Raw genomic sequence first — 23,526 nt, forward strand, 5'->3', positions numbered from 1 at the left:
CACCAAGCAGAGTATTCTTCCAAATGAAGGGTGCAAGTCAGAAAGGGAGAGCTTTGGTTGTGAAAAACAAACTTACAGACCTCAAACAGTTAATTGACTTGTGCTTGCTATACTTTGCACACTCATTTGCTCATTCAGCATATTTTTCATGTGACTAGATTCACCTTCACAAATCCCTGATAACCAGCAGTCAATAAGGGAATCAGTAGGGGGAAGGGACCACTCATCTTGTCAACACAAAATATTGAAATAACTACTTGAAGTAGCTGATGGAACTAGAGTTAAGGGAAGGGAAAGGAAAACTTTCATCTTCTCAGGTCTACTGTCCCAGTAATGTTTGTTTGTTTGTTTTTTAAATATATAAGTACATTCGATCACCTAGTCTTTCCCCCTTTGTCAAATTTATTATACAGTTGAACTTTTGGATTTCAAGGGTTTCTTACTTATCACTTTATTAAGATAACCTATGTAGCAAGACATAATAGCATGCTGATAGCAGGGCTTATCAATAGCTTTAAAACAAATGGGTCCCTACAGTGAATTTCCTTTGACAGCTAGATGGCATTCCTGAAAGCAGAGCATTTGGATTAACCTGCTGCTCTGCTGATCATTACAGAACTTTTCCTAAAGACAAGACAGGGAGATTAAAAAGAAGGTCCTTATAACAAAGCAATCCATTCTGCTAGTAAACTTAAAAGGCAGCAGTGTTAACGCTTTTATAAAGCAAGAATAGCTAATTCATTTTACTTACTGGAAGAAAACCAAGTTTCTTTTTGCGGTTCCTGTCCTCTATCAGAGTCATTTATCCAAGCATACACTCTTTTCCACTGTACATTAGCTTTCACTTGCATGCCCTAGAACAGCAGACCCTCAAAGCTTTTTGTTTTTAAAAACAGATTCACTTGGCTCCTAATGCTGGGGAGGGGAGTAGGGGGTGTGTGTGCTCTGAATGAATGCCAATCATTTAAAACAAGTTTATTTTGGGTTCCTATAACCTAAACAGTCTTAGAAAGCATCTCATCCCTTTTCACTCCCCATCCTCCTGAACTTTAGTTCTGTTCATATCCTTTGTGATGGAAGATCTATACTTCCCATGTTCAGATCTTGCACTTAAAACAAATGGGTTACTCTGCTAGTTAAAGTTGCTCTATACTACACACAGTTCAAAACAACAGATTTGCAGAAAACACGATAATGAAGCCATTTGGAAAGCTTTCCAGAATTGTACAGGTACTTAGGAATTTTGCTAAAATACATACATTCTTATAGTGCTTCTTGGAAAGGAAGAAATGAGCAACATTTTACTGCTAGGCACTGTTCCGAGACTGCTATAACAGCACACACTGTATGGTTCACACACGTACTTTTTTCCCCTCCTCTATGTAGTAAAACAGCTAAAGAACCTTCCTGTTTCTTGCATCTTTATACACATTTAATGCTGGCACTTACCGTTGCGGAACAGATGGACCCCCACCCCCCACAAAGAAGCTGATAGCTGATGGTCTCTGGATCCTTTATTTCTTGGCTATCCCCGGCTCTTAGCTTTGCTGCTCTAAATTCAGCCTAGTTCGCAGAAGAGCACAGAAAAAATTAATAGCCAAGTTGCCAAATTCCAGCCACTCACGATCTGCAATGAAGACGTTCTCCCTAGTTCTGACTGATTCCAAAGAACAAAGCCTGCTGGCAATGAGGAAGCAGAGTTTAAGTCCTCTGGCTTCAATCCAACTGTTGCTCTTGCTTTTGCTTCGGAGTACGTGAGAGTGTTTGTATGAGCTTGTAATGCATGTAAGAGAAGGGGGCTGGGGAAGAAAGAGGGTGTGTGTAAGGGGAGGAATGCTAGTCATATCCAAAAATAACATGAAGGAAGTAACGTAGTGATCCGTCTCCCCTCATTCTCTCCTCTTATTGCATGTACTGAGAGTGTCTTTACCCTAAGATTCTGATCTCAAGAGTAGGTAGAGGGAAAATTCCAGTGTGACTTGCAGCTCATTTGATTGCACTATTAAACTGTAACTGAGGAGCTCTATACTTAGAAGGACATGTCACGAAATGCATGATTTAGTAGCAATCTATTTGATAATACTGAAGCCAGGGTGCGTTTCACACTGTGTGCATTTGTTCGCAAACTGGAGAGAAAAACCAGAAACTACTATTGAAGTTTACTACGTGTCAGAAAAAGTAGCATCAAATTTGCCTTCCCAGAAGTTCCTAAATTCCAGTCCTAGGTATTTCTAGATACTGCTTAATGTTGATTTTTAAAGTAGCAAAGGTTGCAAGTTTACAATATAATGCATAAATAGGGATACAAAAATCTCTATATAGTTTAATTTCACCCTACTTTTTCAGAAATTTTCATAAACAAATTCCATATTCAGAAGAGTACTCTTTGTCAAAAAGAAAATCAACACTCACAACACAACACAAACAAGAAAACCCCACAGAACAAAAAATACAGGCTTCCTTCCTGGATAATCAGAAAGCTATAATGTAACTATTGTAGATTTTTTTGTAAAAAGCTTTAGAATATTGGTTCTAATAATTGTGGGCTTTTTAAAAATCTTAAAAATGGTCATAAGTGAACAACAAATTAAAGGAAAAATAATAAATCATTAGTGATAGCCTCAATTTGTATTTTAAAAGGTTTGTTAAAGGTTTAATTAAAACATGACAATACAAAGAAACATCAAAGCAATTTTGTATTTAATTTCATCTCATGCAGAATAGTTTAGCCCAAGATTTTGAGGTATCTGACCCAGTACTGAGTATTTTAGAAAAGCAAACCTGGCCAATTTCCACAATGAATGGCTCTGAAATACCAGTTCTCACAACAGAAATAAAAGTGGGAAAGAAGGGAGAGAAGAGTTAGAAGTTAGGCTCCAGTGTGCCAGTTTCAACAATGATTTTCATGTCCAGGGTCAATACTTTTTCTGGGCCTACCTTTTTGTTATCCTTTAGTGACACTAATGGAGCTTTGGATAGGAGCTTAGGTTTTATAGAACGGATATAATACACTTCCCTACATTCCCATTACATTAAAGAAATTACAGCGCTTTTCCAAAGTTAGAAGCAAAAAGAATTGTTATGATAAATTTTCAAACTACAAATACACACTATTTTGAAGGTAAACCTCAGAAGCCTATAGAAACCATCTGGAATGAAAGGAAGTTATGATGATTTAAGTTTGCCTTCCTGCATATTCACTAGAGACTGAATTTCAATATATTGTAAGGCCATAAAAGTTACAGTAAATCCAAGTTCTGTATCAAGAAGTTCACTGAGCCCTACTGTGATGTGCTTTTCCGCTGGTGCTTTACAGAGTTTGGCTTCCTTTGCTGTCTTGAGGTTTGCCAGCCAAAATTTAACCTGCCAAATTTCACATGCAAGAAAAGACCAAGAACAGATAAAACTACCTGAGGGCTTTTAGTCCACACCTCATCCCATCTTGAGCATCAGCTGCACTGAATTTGCTGAATTGGCTAATTACAGTTCTAACTTGAAAAACATACGCTTCAAGTGGACAACAATAAGCCCACATTTAGTTTTGTTTGCAATTGAGTCTCCAGATGAAGCATGTTAGTCCAAAACCCAGTCTTAGTCCAGACATTTGAATTTGTTTTGCTATTATGGAAAAGCACAGGCCTGAAAGAACACGAATTCAGCAAAAGTATAAAATCACAACATAAATACAAAAAAAGGAAGAAAACAAAAAAGTAACGGCGAGCTGTCACCTGCTTTCCTCTGTCTGAGCACTGCTGTCATAACCAGACCCAAAACCGTGATGCTGCTTTCAGGAGAATTTGAAACCCAGACAATCAAAAACTCAATTAAGATATGGTAAAGTTAGGTTGAGTAGTTCAGTAGCTGATATTCCACAATATTTATCCATCAAATGAATCATTACTCGCATAGATATTACATTTTTGCAATTCTCTGATGTCTACGTAACTGACAAAGACATGCGGCACAAAAAAATACCTGGAATTATTTGTTATTGTGTAATTAGTGAACTAAAAGATTGAATTTTTCAGATGCAATTTTTCAGTTGCATAAATGATTACTATAACTATGATAACTACAAATATTGTTAACTCAAATATAATGTAACTCTATCACATTTAGGAAACTTATGACAACTGTACATTTGCTAGTTTGCAGCTGATCTGCTCCAAGTGACATGTCTTATTTTCTCACTACAAACAATTCGGCTGCAAGTTTCAAATTCTGATGAACATTTATCAGAATTCAGTTTGTTTTCCAACTGGAAAATAAATTGGTTGCTACTCAGATGAGATGGCTACAGTAATTTCTGAAGCATTAGACAAATGCATCAGAAATTACAATCAGCAAAAAATAGTACAGATGTAAAAGATTCCTTAAGGGTGATCAAAGTGTTCCAAGTAATGTCAGGGTTGTCTACCGGTAGTAGCTGCTAAAAAGCAAGATTTTCTCATATTACTATATGGCAAGGCCCATTCAGAGAGGTTATGGCAGACCGTCCTGGGCAGTTTGCATGAAGAAGCCATTATATTTCTTTTTTTTCCTCCACAGAATAATAATATAATATAATAATAGCTATGTATTAAGAGGAAAATATAAATTTTACTTGCTTCTTTTGAGTATTTACTAGACACAAGCTCTGGTAAATCGGGCCATTTAACAACTTCAGTGTCTTGTACTCTGTCCACACAAATGTGTTCCCAATATAGCCTATGTAAATCTGGCATTCAGCAATAAAGGTCACACAGTGTTTGGATGTAGGGAGCACTCGCAAGACAAGGGCTATAATCTAATAAAAGAAACAAGACTGGTGAAAAATGCGAAAAGGTAGAACACTGAGCTCAGACAGTCTGTATTTTCCTAATTCAAACATTTTCCTTTTAGTATCTACATACCTTAACTGTTCAAATGGTGACCCATGCTGAGTTCATCTTTGATTAGGAAAACATTTAAAGGTTTTGCTTTTTCTATCCATATAGCCTCTCCATGGTTTCTGTGACTACTGACCCAAAGCATGCACTTTCCTGATCTCCTTCACCCTCTCCACTGCTTCTGAAGACTTGTGTTCTTTTAAAAAGTAGAAGTGTTTCTGTGGCATAGGTTTAGAGAGGAGCTTTTTCTCTGTAAAGATAATGCGTGAAGTATTTGCATGTTCTAAAATTATCTAATGTCAAAATTTCATTCTCAAAAGGGCCTGAAGAGCATTTAGACATTTTTGAAAGTGAGACTTACTGTATATTTCCAAAATCTTCTCTGTCTTTTCGAGGAATAACATGTTAGTATTTATTTAAGAGAATTAGAACTTCCCCCCCCCCAAAAAAAATTTGAATAAACTTTTACAGAAAATACAATCTAAAACAGAGGAAATAAAATTTTTCATAACACTTTCCTTGCATGAAAACTTTCCTATTTGAAAGAAAAAAGAATATACATAATTCTGTCTTTGGGGTCTCTAGTGTTTCTGTTTACAAACATTGTTAATTCGCTTATACATAACCAGTAGAGATGTAGAAGAACAAGGTATTAGAAACAGCCATATAGACTGTGTATATAAAGGGATGTGTTCAGATACCTCAGAATAAGTTAATTAATGAGATCTCTTCCACACAACCCAAGGTCAGAATTAATGTCATACCTAAACTGAAGTTTCAAAGAAATCACAAGCTTTTCAAACCCAGGATCTATTGAAATGAATGGTACCTACAAGCTACAGCCTCAAGCAGAATGCCCTTAGGATCAGTATCTGTATCACACTGATTGTATGTGTTCAGACAAGTTTGGTTTTCCAAATGTTTTATAGCTGCATCATAACATAAACTGATAGAAATACATATTTGTTACAATTACATAAATAAAAATCCTCCTCATCTGCACTTAAGCCTGAAAGTCAGTCAAACCACATGAAGGATATTCCAGAGCACTAGAAGAATGCAGGAATCTTGTAGAGTATGCATCTCTCATTTAGATGCCAACAAGAATTCCCCAAAGACCAAAAATCCCAAGAACCATTTTAATAACTATTACTTTCCAGATCAGTTGCTACGTCTGATTTTGATGAAAATTTGTGGGTATATATGCAAGAATTTCAAGCCCAAACAAGTCAAATGGCTGAAGTATTTGTTCACAGAGTTAAAGAATCATCTGCTGCTTTTGTTTGTTTATTGAATCCATTGTATATCAGAATAAGTATATAATACTCAGCCCTGAAATAGGTTCCATTTAAATTGCTGAGTGATTAAATGTAAAAGCACTTTAAAAGGATGCACGAACAAGGATAATGGTAGGGTGGAGATGAGGGAAACCAAATATTTCTAAAACTCAACTCATCCACTTGTTTAATTCATGCATTGTCCATATGATTCATACACTGGGGATATTCTGCCTGAGGCTGTGGCTCATGGGAATTATTTTTCTTAAATGCCAGTGAGTCTGAGAATCTCATGCCTTCTCTGATGCATCTATTTATCTGCAGTTTTAGTTCACCTCGATTCTCCATTACATTCTGTCAGAAAATAAAACACCAAGTACTTCTTTCTGGATAGTGCACATATTCTCAGTCAGAATTGAAGATTTTCACAAATAAGTGAATGCTTTGAAAGCTATTAAAGAAAACTATGTCCTTCTTTCATAAGAAATTATAAATCCAATATAGGGCTAGAGAAAGGTGTCAGTTTTGGTTGTCAAACATAAACTACACCTAAATATTGTTGCAACTCTCGTAACATAATTTTCAGTGTGAATGCTCCCTAGTTCTGCCCCTACTCTCTCCCTTTTTTTTTCTTTTCTTAATTTTATTTCATGCCGTTATCTACTAATATTTACTACAGAGAAACTATAAGGAATGCCAGAAAAAAATGTAGCTCGAACACAGCATAAAACTTCCATGGTCACATTATTAAAGAAACTGGAACCACGGGCATTTAGCAGCCTTTCTTTCCAAGCAAACAAGGCAAAAGTTTGGGACAACTGACCAGACTCCAGTACCAACACAATTCTAATTTTCTGAAGAAGCAGAGCAACTGATATTAGTTTTTAAAAAAGACCTTCCAACATTACCAGTACATCCTTCTCTGTGCAAACTCCTGTGCAAGATGCCAGCAGATGACATTGCTACCACCTGACCACGAAATCCATTTTAGCTAAGAAACAAGAAGTCAAAGAGTAATAATAGAAGTTCATAAACAAATTTCTTTCAATTTAAAATTAGAGAAGGTGGTTTCCATAAAGTAACAAAATAATCACTAAATCCTGTACAATATACTCTTTTTTTTTTTTTTTTTTTTTTTAATTTTGCAGTTCTAAGAATCTGTGAAGAACACCGTCTGTGAAGGACAACTATTTGTATTAGTTCTTAGCTTAGTCTACGTATTTTTTTTAATATGAACAATGCTGAAGTCCTTATGTTATGATCTAATAACTATCAGGAGCTTAATAATAAAATGCAGCAATACAAACATTCTGTGATTCTGTGATTCTGTAATAAGAGGTTTGTGGGGCCCAAACCCTTCCACCCACCACATTATCTCATATTCTGAAGGTGGAGATTTTTGTTTGTTGCTTTGTTTTTAAAATCACAGTGCTTTTTAAAAGTATAGTCATTGCTTTTTCCTGTTCTAGTCGAGCTTTTGAAGAATACAGTTCTGCAGCCTCTATTAGGGAAAGGAGTATTAAATGAAGCAATCCAGCTACTGCTGCATTTCCTTTTAAATAAAAGTATATTTTAAGGTTGAAACAACAAGTATTTGGCAAAAAATAGAATGAAATAAAGTGTAGCTAAGCTGGGAAGGAAAGCCCCTATTTTTTCTCATGTCCTAAAGGTTCAGTTCGTGAACTCTGATCAAGTTTTTAACTGACAGCAAGGCAACTGCCACCCCCTGAAAGTCATACAACAGTTATTAAAAAATAAGTTGAGTTTTTTACAAAACCATGCAAAACTATAACCATCCTGCCTTTCACATCATACAATAAATCCTTCTGTTCTCAGCAAACAGCAGGTTGAGAACCACAAAGCTTTAAAACGGGAAGAGCCACCTCCTTTTAATGAAACACAGTGATTAGTTTAAGCCAAGCGAAAAATGCTGCATTTTTTCAAGATGTGTTTACTAAGCAGTAGAAGCATTCAGCAGAGTTGACAGCCAGCATATATAAATTCTCATAAAGCAAGCAGCTAAATTGAAGAAACAAACCTTTGTATTGGGTTCTGATGTTAAATTAATCAGTACTTGAGAAGTTCTTATAGCCACGATATTGAGACTTTGTTTTCAAAAAAACCCCTATGATTCTTTGTCTTACTGCTAACAGAAAGTGTAAACTATTTGCACAAATGCTTTATGTTAGGCCAGGGTAGTATTTAAATAAGCAAAAAATCCATGTCCATCTGCGATGACATAAACAATACGTATGTCTACTTATTTAAAAAAGAGATCTCTTTCTATCACTATCAGTGTTTTCTTTTATAAGTAACTTACAAAGGCGGGCACAATTTTTCTTTCTCAAACTTTTGTAACATTAAATTTTGAGAGAGACTGTATATTAAAAAGTTATATTTTCCTGGAAGGTTAACATATTTTCCTTATCAATGACACGGAAAAAAAGAAATTACGTTTGGGTATAGAGAGTAAGGACCAGAAATAACTTAGGAATTAACATTTGTCATAAAGTATTGTTATCAGCAGAAAATGAAATTAAAAGTACATTTAAATAATCTGTCAAAAGTATAGCTAATGCCTGAATTTTTAAAATGAAATCTCATTCATTTACATGTGCTTTACATATTCTTTCACTTTGGAGTCAACAGAAATTTTTTTAAAATAATCTATGCAATGTCTAAGAATGATTTCCAGAAATGATGTTTTGGCACAAACACTGAGGATTAAGTCGGGTGGGGGAAAACTTCCCAATAGATCACCTAGCAGAGACTGCTGACTGGACCATGAGGAGGTCCCAGTTCACGCATCGCCTGGAATGGGCCTCCCTTGAACATCAATCAATGCTTTTTATATAGAACCAAGCTTGCTTCGGCTGTTTGGATAGCTGTGGAGTGAAGGCTGAGTTTTACCAGGCTGCCTGCTTCACCTACTTCTGGGACAAATCCCCTTTCATGATTTGAAAAAATCTGAAAAATGCTATTGAGGCGGATTAACTGTGCAGCAGTAATTCTTCAAAAGTAACTTGAGGTAAACCACATATTTCTATTCCTGAGTATGGAGGAAAATCAGTTCAGGAAATGAGCTCATAAGTAGATTAAAAAATAAGATAAAAATAACCCAGAAAAAGTCATGCTTAACACAAAATGCTATTCCCCTTCTAATGCATTGCTGAAACCTTGAAGAAGTGGAGGGTGTATGTGAATGCTGATACACGGATTTGGTAGTGTTTCTAGCCAACAGTAACGAAAGCTGTACCCAAGACTTTTTTTTTGCTGTCCCTAATGGGATTTTAAAATTATGTTTTTTCTGTAGACCCTCAGATGCTTTGTGTTACCCAGCAGGTTCTGCTCATCAAAACTATTTTTGAAATATTTAAAATATTCATCTGTTTTGGAAAATGAGGTTATTTATTAAATATGAGGCTATTTATTAAAACACATAAACAATTTAAGAAGCAATAAGTAGTATTCTTGTGTTTGTTTTTTTAAAATATGTATTCCCATGTACAGGCTATTTGTTTTGATCTCATGCCCCAACTTTTTTCCTTTAATTACTGATCCTCCCAGCTTTGACTTTAGGAGCATTAGGGAACCTAACTGCTTCTTGTGTATAACTTCCAAAATGGCTATATTTTTTTATAGCAGAACATTTTTGCCATTTAAACGTTATACCTGGTTTCCAATCCACTATCTCAAAGAACCATTGATTTGCAGTTTAAGACACATGCATCTGAACTGCCCCTTCCTCAAGTGCATATGGCCTTTCCCAAGGAAGATCAGCACGCAGTTAGCAGTAATTGTAACCACGTTTATGCTTATAAAGTATTACCTCTACTCCTGAGGTACTAATGGTTGGAGATTTTTTTCTTTTCAGACCCACCACATATGAAGTTTGTGCCCCTTTGCAAAGCTAAATTATCCCAAATTCTGGATATAGTTTTCCCTCAGGCTCACTTTGCTTGCAGTGGCACAGAGTGCTATTTTATAAATGTTGCCTAAACATTACCAGTTAGTTTGGGACAATTCAATGAGTGATTTCTTACCTCTATCCAATCAACATAATATATAAAACTTTTTAATTTTACAAGCAATAAAACTCAGGCTATTCTTCAGGGATGATTTCTTACAGATATGTACGATTTATGTTTTCTCCGCCTTAATATGTTACAAAGCTGTGTTATACAAATTACTTTCTCTTCCCCGTAAGAGCATCAGTGTCAACCCTCAAATCTGCACCTCGCAATCCCTTCTATGCCCCCTAGCTACCAAACATTATATGCCGTGTTGACATCGATACTTCTACTCTGGTATGTACAAGCTGACTCAACAGGCAGCTGGGCAAACAAAATAATTTTGCACAACAATTTGCATCAACAAAGAAGGCTTAAGCTTGGTAGGTATATTAAGCTTGGTTTCTTATTTTAACAGAACCTTTAAGTAGTTAGCTTTGAAATCTCTACTTATGATAAATTCTGTTTGAAACTGGCCTCCAGTTCAACGATTATTATGCCAGAAAGAGGCAGAAATATTCAGCTGGAGAGCAAGCAGGATTGGAGTGTGGCCACACCAAGGAGATCACTTTCAAATGCTGTGGAGCTACATCCAGAAGTCAAGCTTTCATGAACAGCTGGGATTCTCTAAGATCATGGCTTCTACAGAAAAATGCTGTCTAGCCCTCTGCTGCTGACACACTTCCAGTGCTTTTCTCACGGTAAGCTAGCATCTATGGGGGTGTTTTTTCCTACCAGTCCTTTGAAATCCCATGTTCTTTTAACTGAGGCTTTTCACTTGAGTTTTGTGTTTATTTTTGGTGGTGGCAAGATGAAAGAACAACAAACAAAATCAGTGAAACAGAACAGTGCCACAAACAAAATCAGTGAAACAGGAACATTGCCACGTCTTTGTTATAGGTTTTACATTATTAAGATATAAGCTTTCCTAACTTAATTCCATGTAAAGTATCTCTATGACAAAGCTGAAATTGCAAAGTTTTACACAGAAGGAAGTTTCAGGATACCCGGACAAGATTAGGTGAAATTGTAATGTACATGTCTGGGCAATAAATATACACAGTACATCAGAGGAGCTTTTTGAACTGAAGCTTTTAAATGAGGACACTCTTCTCCACAGCAGGCCACTTTTTATAGATCAGTCATAGACATAGCAAGGGCTAAGTAGGAGATCATCAGATGGGAGAAGCTGAGATGTCTTACCTCTAGTGCACTATGCCTGAAGCACGTATCTTACCCCTCCCCCGCCCCCCTCCCGTGCCCTCTTCCTAAGAGGGTATGGTCCTTTAAAACAGAGCCCAGAGCCCTTGTTGCCTGCTCACATCTGCTCCCCAGCAAGGTGCTTCCTCACTTGGGTGGCTTAAGTAAAACGTAGGTAGTGCTGTCTACCTAAAGATTGCTCCTCAGCCCTGGTAGATAGTCAGCGAGCGAGTTACAGCACCACTGGCAGCTGTGGCAGGGAGTCTGAGAACTGTGCAGGAAGAATGGAGATACCCTCCTGGAAGCTGCAGGCTGCTCTTTAACTGTCTGTTCTACATACTTAATATCTCTTCAGCTTGCATTTGGAGATGAAGTGCTATCAACATGTTGTCTTCAGTCCAGTATTATTTAACAGGGTAGTTGCACCCTGTTCATATGCAAAAATATCTCAGTATGCTATGAGCACCAGTAGCCAGTATACAAAAATAAGAGCAGAGAGACTGCATGTGTGTTTCATGGTGGAACCTGATCACATTTCACATCATTCTGCAATGCAAGCTCTGAGCTAATTGCATGGCAAACAGGATCTATGGTGAAAAATGGATACTCCATGCACACACTATCCCAAATGTCTTAAGCAGATATCCTGCTGCTCTCCAGCGCAGTATCTGTGATCTTTGCATACCTTCAACAATAGCCTCACAAACTGGAGGGCAAACTGCCCAAGCAGATCTGGAAACACATTCTTAAAGTTTCACTGCTGCAGCATGGCCAGCTGCTCTTTAGTAGCTGATGAACAAATGCAGAAAACATCCACAAAGCATTCGAACACTCCTCGCTCCCTCACAGCTTCACTGTCCACAAAAGGGTTAAGCTAGGTTGAGAGGACTAATGAGTAATGCAGCTGGCAAGAAGTTCTCTTTCCCCTCTCACTCAGTGAAAAGCTGGCTTTTGTTTCTGCATTCAGTGAGTGAACTCATGCAGCAATACCTATTGGCAAATCGAGGCTTGTTGTATTGCTAAGATACATGTAATGCTGCCAAGTCCTTGTTGTCTTCACAGATCTTTGCTATGCAGATCGGTATGCCAGGGACTCAGTGGATAGTCAAGCTCACACTGTGCCAGAAGTAACATCCCATTGCCCCATGCTGGTCAGAGCTCTCAGGACACAGACAGAGCATTCATGTTTGCCCAGGTTCATTCACAGCCTCCCCTTTGGATACCGCGGAAAATGCCAACTCCCCATTTAAAATGGAAGACATTTTATTTTAAGCATGTAGTAAATTGATGCAAAACTTATAATTCCTTTCCCTTTCCTTTGCCCCTGCCTATTCCTATAATAGATATTATTAATATTGATTTCCTACTACTTGTTGCAGTGATCCATGCATGTAGGGAATAGAAATAAATTTACACATATTTGCTTATTGTATATTTATACAATTCCGTACGCTGGGGACCTTGACTTGGTGGAGGCAGAAACATACTGTTATGCTCTAGCCTTACAAAGAAATTAAAGCTCGTTACATAATGGTGTTCCATTTTCTATAGGTAGTTTATCTACTTTGTAAAGTAGCCAAAAGTGCACAGAAGCTGAGTTAAGTCTGTGCTACGATGGTTCCATCAACAGCTGCTCCGTTTCAAGGGCAGCATTGTGCAAACATTACCTGTCCTGCTTTATGGGTTAACTGTAGAAGGATTTGCATTGTAACTACCTTTCAACAGAAGAGTCCGTGGAAGGAAACCTGGCCATTTTAAAGAGAACTACAATCTGTCAAGAATGTAGCTTGCTGAACTGCATTCACTCGTCTAAGCTGGGAAGAGGGGATGAGCCTGGCCAGATCTACATGGTTCATAGACAACCACTTTGTATTTCCTCCGATTTTACCACTCTTCAGAAGAGTAGCAAGGTGCTGAATGACAAGGAGAGTCAACTGAAAGATGCTACATATACAAGTTACTGGGGACATGAAATAGTATTCTAATTTAAAGAGCAAGCAGGTCAATACACAGAAACGTGAACAACAATATTTTTATAAAAATTGCTAGTATATACAAAAAAGCATATTTAGATTAAAATGTATGCATTTCAACATACAACATTGGCTGAATAAAAATGATCAGAGTAGCTACCTGAACAATTGAAGATCGGGACAAAAGACTATAAAGACTTTGAACTACTTAGAAATCATGATATGATCCATGTAAAACACCTCAAATTGCACAGTCTCAATTTTGCAAGCATTATATTATCTCTGTGCTAAGATATTGCAGGCCTCTTCTGTAAATATACATTCAAAAATGAAGAAACATTTCTGGTTTCCTTTCCATGTTCTTCAAAACAGAAAAGAGTGAATAGAAAAACAAGAACAGATGCCAACCAATAGGTAAGACAGACAGTTCACATCCATTATTAAACTCATATCATGAAGTCAGAGGTTCAAGAACTTGTTTTATGTTACAGCTACAATTGACATTTGTTCTACAAAAGGCAACTACTGACATGGAACTGCAGGTAACTCTATAGCAAATTCTAGGTAGCAGCTCATCGTTAATGCTGCACTCTTTTTTAAAAGGAGGATAAGACTTTTCCCTTATGTGTAAACTTTGTAGAACTGCACATAAGATTGAAATATTTATATGGAATAGAAGTTACTGGCTTTCTGTTCACATTGCTTATCATGAACAGAGCATAAAAACTTTTGTTGCTGCTACAGAACTTCAGCCATTTTTCTTTTGCAATCCCACTTTTAGTTACATGAAAAAAAAATGTAGCTACAATACAGAAATGTATGTTCTGAGATGTCCACTAGAGAAAAGACAGGATTCATTTGGATTTAATTTCATTTTTGAAAGCTATTTACATTCTAGACAGTCAGATACAGGAGCCTGATTGATTGACACAGACTGAGGCATACATAAAGCTATCTCCATCAGAAGTTACACTCTTCTATTAGATTTTGCACCCCTTTTGTAATATGTATTCTCAAGCAAATGTTCTGGACAATCCCGCTCAACATCACTGCAAAGCATATGGTAGTACAGTTGGCACCATTCCCTAGTCAAAGAAATACAAAGATAAGCTACCCAAACGTCAGATCCTTCTAAGCACAGGCAAACATTATCTCAAAGCTAAGCACGTAAATATAGAACTCATCTTCCAGATGACTAATTCAGAGTAGCTGCTTTAGATTCCTGAAAGCATCAGCATACAACTGAAAACAAGCAGTTTGAAGTTCCATCTCTTAACATAGATAAAGTCACTAAAACCTCCTTTCAACATATGGCAACTCTCAAAGGAGGAAGCAAAAGAGAGAATATTACATTTTGCTTTAATATTTGTCATTTTGTATCAAAGACCAAGGCTGAAAAAAAAGACTATAGACACCCAAAAGTCATCAGAATTTTGGAAGGACTTCAGAGTAGGGTGGAGGAAATATCCAGACCATACACTAGAGTGCAGTACAGAGGTGTCTGAGGTAATGTCTGTCCTGCTACTAAACGAGGACAGAGTTACGTAGATTATGGTATGAATGTGTTGTGCCTCAGGTCTTTCAACCTGGCAAAATGGCATCAACAAGTCTCTGAAGGTCAAGTGAAATTAAAAAAAGGGGTTAGGTATAAACATCAGTATTTCTATGGATACATTACGCAGGACACACAATCAAGGCTATAAGGAGCATAAGTTTATTTTCTTCTGTCAGCAAACTCATTGGAGCGTTTGACAACAAAAGTTATTCACAAATGTGTATCTGCTTGATAAGCTTTGACCTGTAAATTATTTCAATGTTTAACTGCAAATATTCAAAACATACAATTTCCTGGCTCACTCAAGGAGGGAAGAGAAAGAATCCTCCTAAAGTTACTAAAATGCCACCTTAAATTATTAAACTTAAAATATTCTCATGTAAGAGGAAATTTATCTTAAAAAAAAATTGTGAGGGATTTAGAAATACCTTCAAATACTCATGTGAGAAGTGTCAGAAGTTACAATCAAGAAAACAGTTAAATAAAATACAAAGCAGTATTTCAAATGCATTTTGGCCTGGACTGGTCAGCTACATCAATGTAGCTTTTTCTACAGTCTGCCCAGCAGAACTTTATTTTACATTCTTGTCAATTGATTTTCTTTCCTATTCTTCATCACTATTCATGTTTATCAGCATAAGATACGTTCTTCACTAATTCACAGAATATGCAAGTCAGTTTATTCCTACAGTGACTTGCTGTAGCCTGTGAGATGATGCAGTGAAATACCAGATACCTCGCCATAACAGAAAAGTTGGGTGAGAGACAAGGTCATGTTCACAAGATTTGCTTAGCTAAGATTTGCAATATTAATTGTATTTTTAAATATGTTTTACCTCAAAAGTTCGGAAAAATTACAATTCTAAAAACTGTATAGTATTTGCCCTCCCTGGTTGCAGTGATTTGGGTGTGCAACATGGAGTTGGTGCTACAGTTTGTTTTTTTTTTTTCTTTACTGTAAGAGCATGCCTGCAGAAGGAAGTTCATCAAATTAACAGTTTTTTTTCAGCTTTCCATTTGTTCTTGAGATGAAATTTCGGTATGTTTTTCTCAGCTGTGTGTGCTTAAAATTAAATGCTTCCCTCGTAATTTTTAGGTAGGTATGTAGGAAATTAGGAAATAACAAAACTCAATGCAAAACCTTACGAAAGATGAAATAGCATTTACAGTATCTCCAGGTAATTTGATTTTACCTACTCACTCATTCCCTTGTAGATTTCATCCACTCCTGATTTTAACACACACTCTCACACCCACGTATTTACAAGCACCAAGACATGTCTTTAGTGGTCTGGCCAAGATCACTTGCATGCAATGTGGAAAACAAGGGATGCTGCCTATCAAGTCCTTGTGTTTTCTCTAGGTTTCTTCTTGATAGCAATAATGACAGATTTTTATGCTCTTTAAGAGTCAACAGTTGTGTTTGGAAGTCTTTTGCTATAAGATTTCTTCCTTTTGGACTTATAGAAAAAGAAATAACATATACTACTACCTTGTTCCCATCCTTCTGTTGTCAGAATGCATAGTCTTCCACTAACAAGATGCTGTGGTCCTACTGAAGTGCAGGCCTTTTGGGTTTGATAGAAGCAACAGTCTTTCATTTGATCAACTGGGAATTATGTTCTTCACGATCATTTCAGGCCATCCTTTCAATGCTTATTCTGCTGTTTCTTCTGGTCCTTACACACGTGTTTCTATTCATGCTTCATTCATAGCAATCTTCAAATTTGCTATGAGTATCTATAAGTTATTTCCATAGCTGATAATTCCACTTCCCTACCACCTCTTACCCCTTGAGAAGACTCCAGTACTATACTGCATAGACCTTTGTTTAGTAGGATTGGTAAAAAATAAAAACAAAACCTGCTTTCAAAATCCTATTGGTTTGGTTACTGCTGACAGATAGTTTCCCAACCAGTCTGTGCAGTCTTTTTTGAAAACACTTCTACCCTATATTACCAGGGCAGAACCAGGAATATAACTGCCATTGAATCTGACAAACAATTTGTTGTACTATAAAAGTACTCACCAGACAAAACTACACATATATCCATACAAAAGAGCATCCAGTTTATTGTTAATACATAGTGCCAAAGTAAGTAACTCCTGGCAGATACCTGCTTAGCAGGTCAACACTACCCCTTACTCCCTGTACTCCCACAGAACCTGACATGGCCTTTCCTCCTTGATGACCCTCCAAAGACAGAGCTTTAAACAGTCCCTCAGGCCTAGCTAGGCTGTGGGACTTACAATTCCCTCTGGAGAAAAGAAGGATGTATTTATGGAGTGCACATTATTACTTTGGAAAAGCTAACTAGGAAATAGATAATTCTCACATATTCAGTAGAGATAGCAGATGTTGGTCTTAAAAATATCACGTGCACAACAGGCACAGTAGCCTCCTTCCACTGGAGGCCTGAGGCTCCTCTTGGGTCATGGACTTTATCCTATAAAGTGGACGCTAGAATCTCTGTTGCTCTCGCTTCAACAGAAAAAAAGATTACAAATTGGTTCCTAATTCCCATTGAGAATAAAAATGAATTTAAAGTAGTGAAAATTTTTACAACATTCAATGCCTATTCCACATAATATCTGGATTTCAGATTATTTTATAAGTTTACTTGTACTTCTCCCCAAAGGAAGGCTTTTGTTTGCTTGTTTCTAAATTTGAGGCAAGAAATACCTGGATCACGATATTAAAGAGTGGTATTTGGCTGCTTCTGGCCAACAAAAGGACAGAAACTGTATTTCAGCTTTTACCAATGAATGTAAGCCCTTCTAGGAATAAGATCATTGGATCTCACTAGCACCTGCTACTACTGTTACTTAGAGGGGATATCCAGAAATAGTAACAGCTATCTGCCAATTCTCTTTCAAGCTCAAACACTGCTTCCCCTGTATTTTCAAATACGGCAGTATGACATATGCTCAAATCATCAAAATGCCCACAGCTCCAAAAGACAGGTTTACTTCAAGTATGCTGATTTTATTCACTGCAATTAGTATGGCTGAATTAGTTTATAAGATTATAAACATTTAATCTGAGATGCTATTGCATGTAATACAAATAGTTTTAATCAGAAAGTAAACACCACCATTAAAAACCAAAGACCTAACAACCCACTATGGAGTTTTCCTTTTGTACATCTTTTCCAAGACTGAAGTTGTTAGTAGTTTCTACTGAGCCCAGGGGAGATGTCAATTTGTAATAGATAACTACCCATTTTTGAGCTGAATCAACTCTCAATTTTAATGATGCCGTCCTTCAAGCCCTGTTTATGCAGTTGGAGCTTAAAAAAAACAAATGAGAATGTTTTCACTTAAAAAAAAAAAAAGAGGAAAAGGCTTTAGTAGAAATGTTTAAGTACGCAATGACGCTTTCCTTTTTTGGTTTCAATGTCACAGGAGCTTTCTGTAGCTATGAAACTATAATGGTTCATAACAAGTCAATAATCTAAGTTCCTGATACATCCAAATACAGAGGTAAACAATGAATAACTTAACAGAAATACCATGGAAGTTTGTAAGATCCTAAATCTAAGAACATTCCATGATCAGATTCTTTTCTTCTTCTGTAACATCTAGGCTTAATAAAAACAGAAGTTTGTCTACCTTTTAATCTTATTTTATCACTCTGCTGGTATGCTAATCTGTCATCAAGATGTGGAAATCAGAGACTACGAATGTTAATTAAAATAACACAATTCAGTTTGGATCCAAAAGAAGCCATGAGGTTCAGGGCTTGAATTTCTCTAAGTGTTCTATGGAAAGGTCAAGATCAAACATGTATAAATGCAATATACAATGATATCATTTTTGTGTAGCTATAGTGAAGCAGTGGAGAATTACCGCTGTAACACTACACACATTTCATATGAAAGGAACTACTCGATATCTTGCTACCACATAGACTAAATCTGTTTTGTCACTTAATTTGAGCTATTTCAAACATCCGTCTTACAGGGACCGTATATATGCAATTCTGGTACAAATAACCTGCAGCATGATGATCCTCACAAGGGTACTCCAAGAGAGAATATGAAAGAACAAAGTGCTTGTGACCAGTGCTTTTACTCTACCTGCAAGGAAGCTTACTGACTTATTTTCTACATATTCTTAATTTTCCATGTCTTTAAACACTCATTTCACTCGTTTGTCTCCACATAGCCAAGATCTTTATGGAGAAACTTATGAAAGAGAATTAATGTCTAATGACTGAATTGTCATAAATAGCAAGCATACATGTTAGAACTTAAATGCCCTAAATTTTATGCCACTTTTGTGTTCTCTAAAAGCATCCAAAAATGCTTCAATGTATAGAACTCGTCTTACATAGATCATGTAATAACATTGGCAAGTCCCGAAATAAAAGGGCTTCTGTATAGGGTAAACACAAATTAACTTTATATTCAGTAATAGAACCAAGAGAGGCAAAAACTGCAATACAAACAAAGATAAAACTTAAGGGAAGTATTCATTTGAGGCAAGAGATTTAAGTAAAATCAATGTGTATATTCCCATGTTTACAAACATTTAAGTTCTACTGAAAAATCTGTTTAATATTCTTTGTCAGCAGGACAGCATGAGCATTGGAGTTTTAGACTTTTGGATCCCATCCAACTTTAAATTTAACTTTGCAGCTCATCTTTAAGGACCACGTGCAGAAACCATTATATCACTGACCTTTCTGGTCTTCAGATGAAGTTGGCAGATTATTTTAAGTGACCTGCTGAAATCATTATGAAATCTGCATGATCAGCAGGAATCAGAACAAGAACATACTCTATATACAATGCAGCATTTTATAGCATAATAAATGATTTCGTATCAACATTTTTTTGTATAAACAATAATTTCAGTATGAACACTGCATATTTAAACAACTGTTCTTTCTGACTTCAAGATATTAGATCTGATAAAATATACTTCCACGATATTGTTTTGAAGTGGTCTACAGTCTACAACTTTTGAAAAGCTGGTCCTACTAGTTTTAATCTATATATGAAAAGTGGCATCTTTTGTTTCATTAATTTAAAGTCAGACAGACACACGGAATGTTAAAAAATTTAAACTTTTAAGTATCTCTTTAGATTCAAAATAGCTCTACTTAAAATACGAGTTTAGAGGTAGGAAGAAACACTACTTTTTGACATTTGGTATTTTTGGACATTTGTTACCGCTATTGACACATATCTTGTCATCTCAACTATCTCTGCAAGTCAGAAACACTATCTTTAAAACATAAGATAACGCTATTCCTAAAAGCAAAATTAAATTAAAAGAAAAGGTAACATTTTCCCTATTGGCCTCAAAGCCCTCTCTCGTTTCTTTGCATTGCTATAGAAGCATTTTCACGTAATATTTATGATTAATGAGCAGTTAAAAACCTAGATTCCTTAATATATATGCAAAAATTATAAGAATATTCTTTATCGTATTCACTAGTGGAATAAATGCATACTACAACATTTACTCTAAATATATTATACTGGGTTTAAACTGAAATGAAGAGTACAGTCTCCATAGTAGAAATGGTACTTACATAGAAAACACCATTAAACAACAGACACCTATTTAAAAAACCCAACATGTTTAACATTCCAAATACTTTCTGACTTATATTTTTATGGCTCATCTGTTTGGATGCTCTAAGTATATTCTATATTAAGTAGTATATTCTATATTAAGAAAATGTAAAAGGAAAAGCGGGCAATATAGTATTTCACAGTTATTCTTCTATCCAGAGTGCAAGTAAAGGCACTTTAGCAACAGAATGAAGAATTAAGAGGCATTATTAGGTGGCAGATGTTAAAAGCTTATAAACAAAGGTAATGAAGAGTTTTTGTTTTTTTTCTCCAGTCACTGCTTGTTTATGAACAATAAAAGGCAGCTGAGTGCAGTTCCACTAAGAGGCCCTAAAGACAGTGAGGACTTTAAATAAAAAGCTAAATACTGCACACATGAATTCTGACTGAAATTACAAATAAGTTAGTGTAATTAAGAGTACATTTTTTTGTAAATACGTGCAAGTCATTAATAACAGAAAATTAAAAATCCTTCCTACCTAAATTCTTCATGAAGCAAGTCTCAGCACTTTGTAATACTTTCCTGTCATAAAAGTGCCAAGTATTTACAATTTGCAGATGAGATCATACTCTAAAAATGTTCACATCAGTGAAATGGGGAGGGGGTTGTCAGGAGGAGGAATTGCAGTATGGTGCTATTGGCATGAGCAAAGCTGCCCCAATGTGCCCTGCCTCTCATTGGCCACTCCGGACCACTGGAACAATATTTGCTGGTTGCTATGTAGACAGAAGTTATTGCCAATTCACCCGATTAACAAGACTGAACCTGGTTCTGGTTGATAAGAATAGTTATTGTTTGAATAAAATGTGCTGATAAAATACTGCCCACAGGTAAAACTGATAGTTTTTATGTGCTTGAAGAATGTCAAACTCTTGCCTTGCAACCACTCATTTAACAGAAATTTTTATTTGCGTATCATCTTTGTTAGTCTTGCTTTTCGGCGGATTTGGAGGAGTGATTCCTCATATTCGGCAAAGGGTACAAATAATTTGTTGATTATTTTAATCATTTCAACCCAAAGGTTAAATAATCATTCTCAAATAGTTTTACAATTTATGATTTTTTTTTAAAGACAGCTGGAGCAGCTGTATGTCTGACAAGCTGACTTTATGCATCTCATGAATAACGATCGAGGGTTCTGAGATTTCAGTATTATATTTGGAAAGAAAAGACATTACATACAAGCCTAGTACGCTAAAAAACATTGCTAAGAAGTTAAGCACTCAGATGTTTGGAAATGCCAAATAGCGAACACCTACTCTTGAGAGAATTCACTGAGCAGATAATGGTGTTTGGGAGAGAAGAAAGGATGGGATTGTTTGTTACCAGGTTTCACCAACATTTGCTAATGGCACAGGAAGGGCAAGAGTAGAGATCCGAGAGTCTGAAAGGGACCTGTTCTCCCTCCATTGGTCCTCAACTTGACATTTTCATGCCCATTCCTATTCCATCTCTTCCATAATCTTGGCTTCATCAAACAACATTTGGACTGCTTTACTAAACAATGTTTACCTATTTTTAAGACAATTACTAGTATCTTATGGACTTTTTTATTTCCTTCTACATGAATACTGCATAAGCAACTTCTTTTCAGAATCAACACTGTGAGACAAAAGGTGTTATCACTGCTTTGCAAATGGGATTGCAAAATACAATTTGAAATATTTAGGAGCATTTTTTTCCAGAGAATACACAATGCTGTATGTATTTAAAGCAGCATTTCTATTACTTTCAGTTGCAGCTGAAAGCACTGACTTCAGTACCTCAAAAAACATACTTAACTTTCAGTATTCATTCAATATTATGTTTTCCAGCCTCTGCAAAAATAAGGTAAGAATTCTACAGAAATCCTTTCTTGATTGTACACCTCATCTCATTAATAAGACGGGGAGGGAGAGAAATGTGATTATGTAATTACATACTGTAGTGTACTGTTTAAGTGCAACTTTGTTTTCTATATTTTGAGTCCTTGACTTTGTAACTTCAATAATTCTTTAGAACTGAAAGTATTTTTACATTTCTTAGAACAAGCTGACAAGGTAAGTTCTATCATACAGCATCACAGAATGGTAAAGAATCGCATCAGAAACTTTAAGTCTACTGTGAGAACTTCTGACTTACTGAATATGGAGCAAGACACTTGAACACTGTTGTATTTACCCATTGTGGTCCCATCCCTTCTACATCTACAGCTTTTTGTCTAGGCAGCCCTAAACCATGTTCTTCAGATTTCTTACCACAGACTCAGTGTTACCCTGACCTCTCATTTAATTTTCTTTGTGTGCCACCTCCTTCCATCTATCCCTACTGGATTGCAGTTCCAGCCTCCTTATTCAGGCACTGCATCCTTCCCTCCTCCCCCAGTTCTTAAGGGCTTTTGTCTGATCACTGTACTTGGCACTGGTGAGGCCACACCTCGAGTACTGTGTCCAGTTCTGGGCCCCTCACTTCAAGAAAGACATTGAGGTGCTGGAGCAAGTCCAGAGAAGGGCAACAAAGCTGGTGAAGGGTCTAGAGGGTATGTCCTATGAGGAGCAGCTGAGGGAACTGGGATTGTTTAGCCTGGAGAAAAGGAGGCTGACGGGAGACTTTATTGCTCTCTACAACTACCTGAAAGGAGGTTGTAGCAGGGTGGGGGTCAGCCTCTTCTCCCAGGCAACTAGCGACAGCACTAGAGGACATAGCCTCAAGCTGCACCAGGGGATGTTCAGGTTAGACATTAGGAAAAATTTCTTCACAGAGAAGGTTATTAGGCATTGGAATGGGCTACCCAAGGAGGTGATGGAGTTACCATCCCTGGAGGTGTTTAAGAAAGGACTGGATGTGGCACTTCATGCCGTGGTCTAGTTGACACAGTGGTGTTAGGTCAAAGGTTGGACTCAATGATCCCGGAGGTCTCTTCCAACCTAGTTGATTCTGTGATTCTGTGATCAGCTCCCAGTTCGTTCACAGTTCCCAATAGTGGCCTCTTTGGTCAATCAGTGCTGATCCTAAGTGCACCCTACACTCGTGACCAAAGCTTCTCTTCACACTGTCTCAGTCTCTTCACCCTATTGG

The 23,526-nt window shown here is 36.7% G+C and overlaps 1 protein-coding gene and 1 long non-coding RNA gene across 9 annotated transcripts in view; one reads left to right on the forward strand and one right to left on the reverse strand.

Annotated features, from left to right (window-relative positions):
• PALLD (palladin, cytoskeletal associated protein) overlaps positions 1 to 23,526 on the reverse strand; it is a 229,050-nt gene that overhangs the window by 172,366 nt on the left and 33,158 nt on the right. The window lies entirely within an intron of this gene.
• The window catches only part of LOC137664858 (uncharacterized), a 33,843-nt gene continuing 20,783 nt past the window's right edge, over positions 10,467 to 23,526 (forward strand). The window contains exons 1-2 of the long non-coding RNA XR_011048395.1: positions 10,467 to 10,538; positions 10,639 to 10,856. This is a non-coding gene — a long non-coding RNA (uncharacterized lncRNA). The remainder of the gene's footprint in view (positions 10,539 to 10,638; positions 10,857 to 23,526) is intronic.

This window comes from Nyctibius grandis, chromosome 6, assembly GCF_013368605.1.
Source record: "Nyctibius grandis isolate bNycGra1 chromosome 6, bNycGra1.pri, whole genome shotgun sequence".
Lineage (NCBI taxonomy): Eukaryota > Metazoa > Chordata > Aves > Nyctibiiformes > Nyctibiidae > Nyctibius > Nyctibius grandis.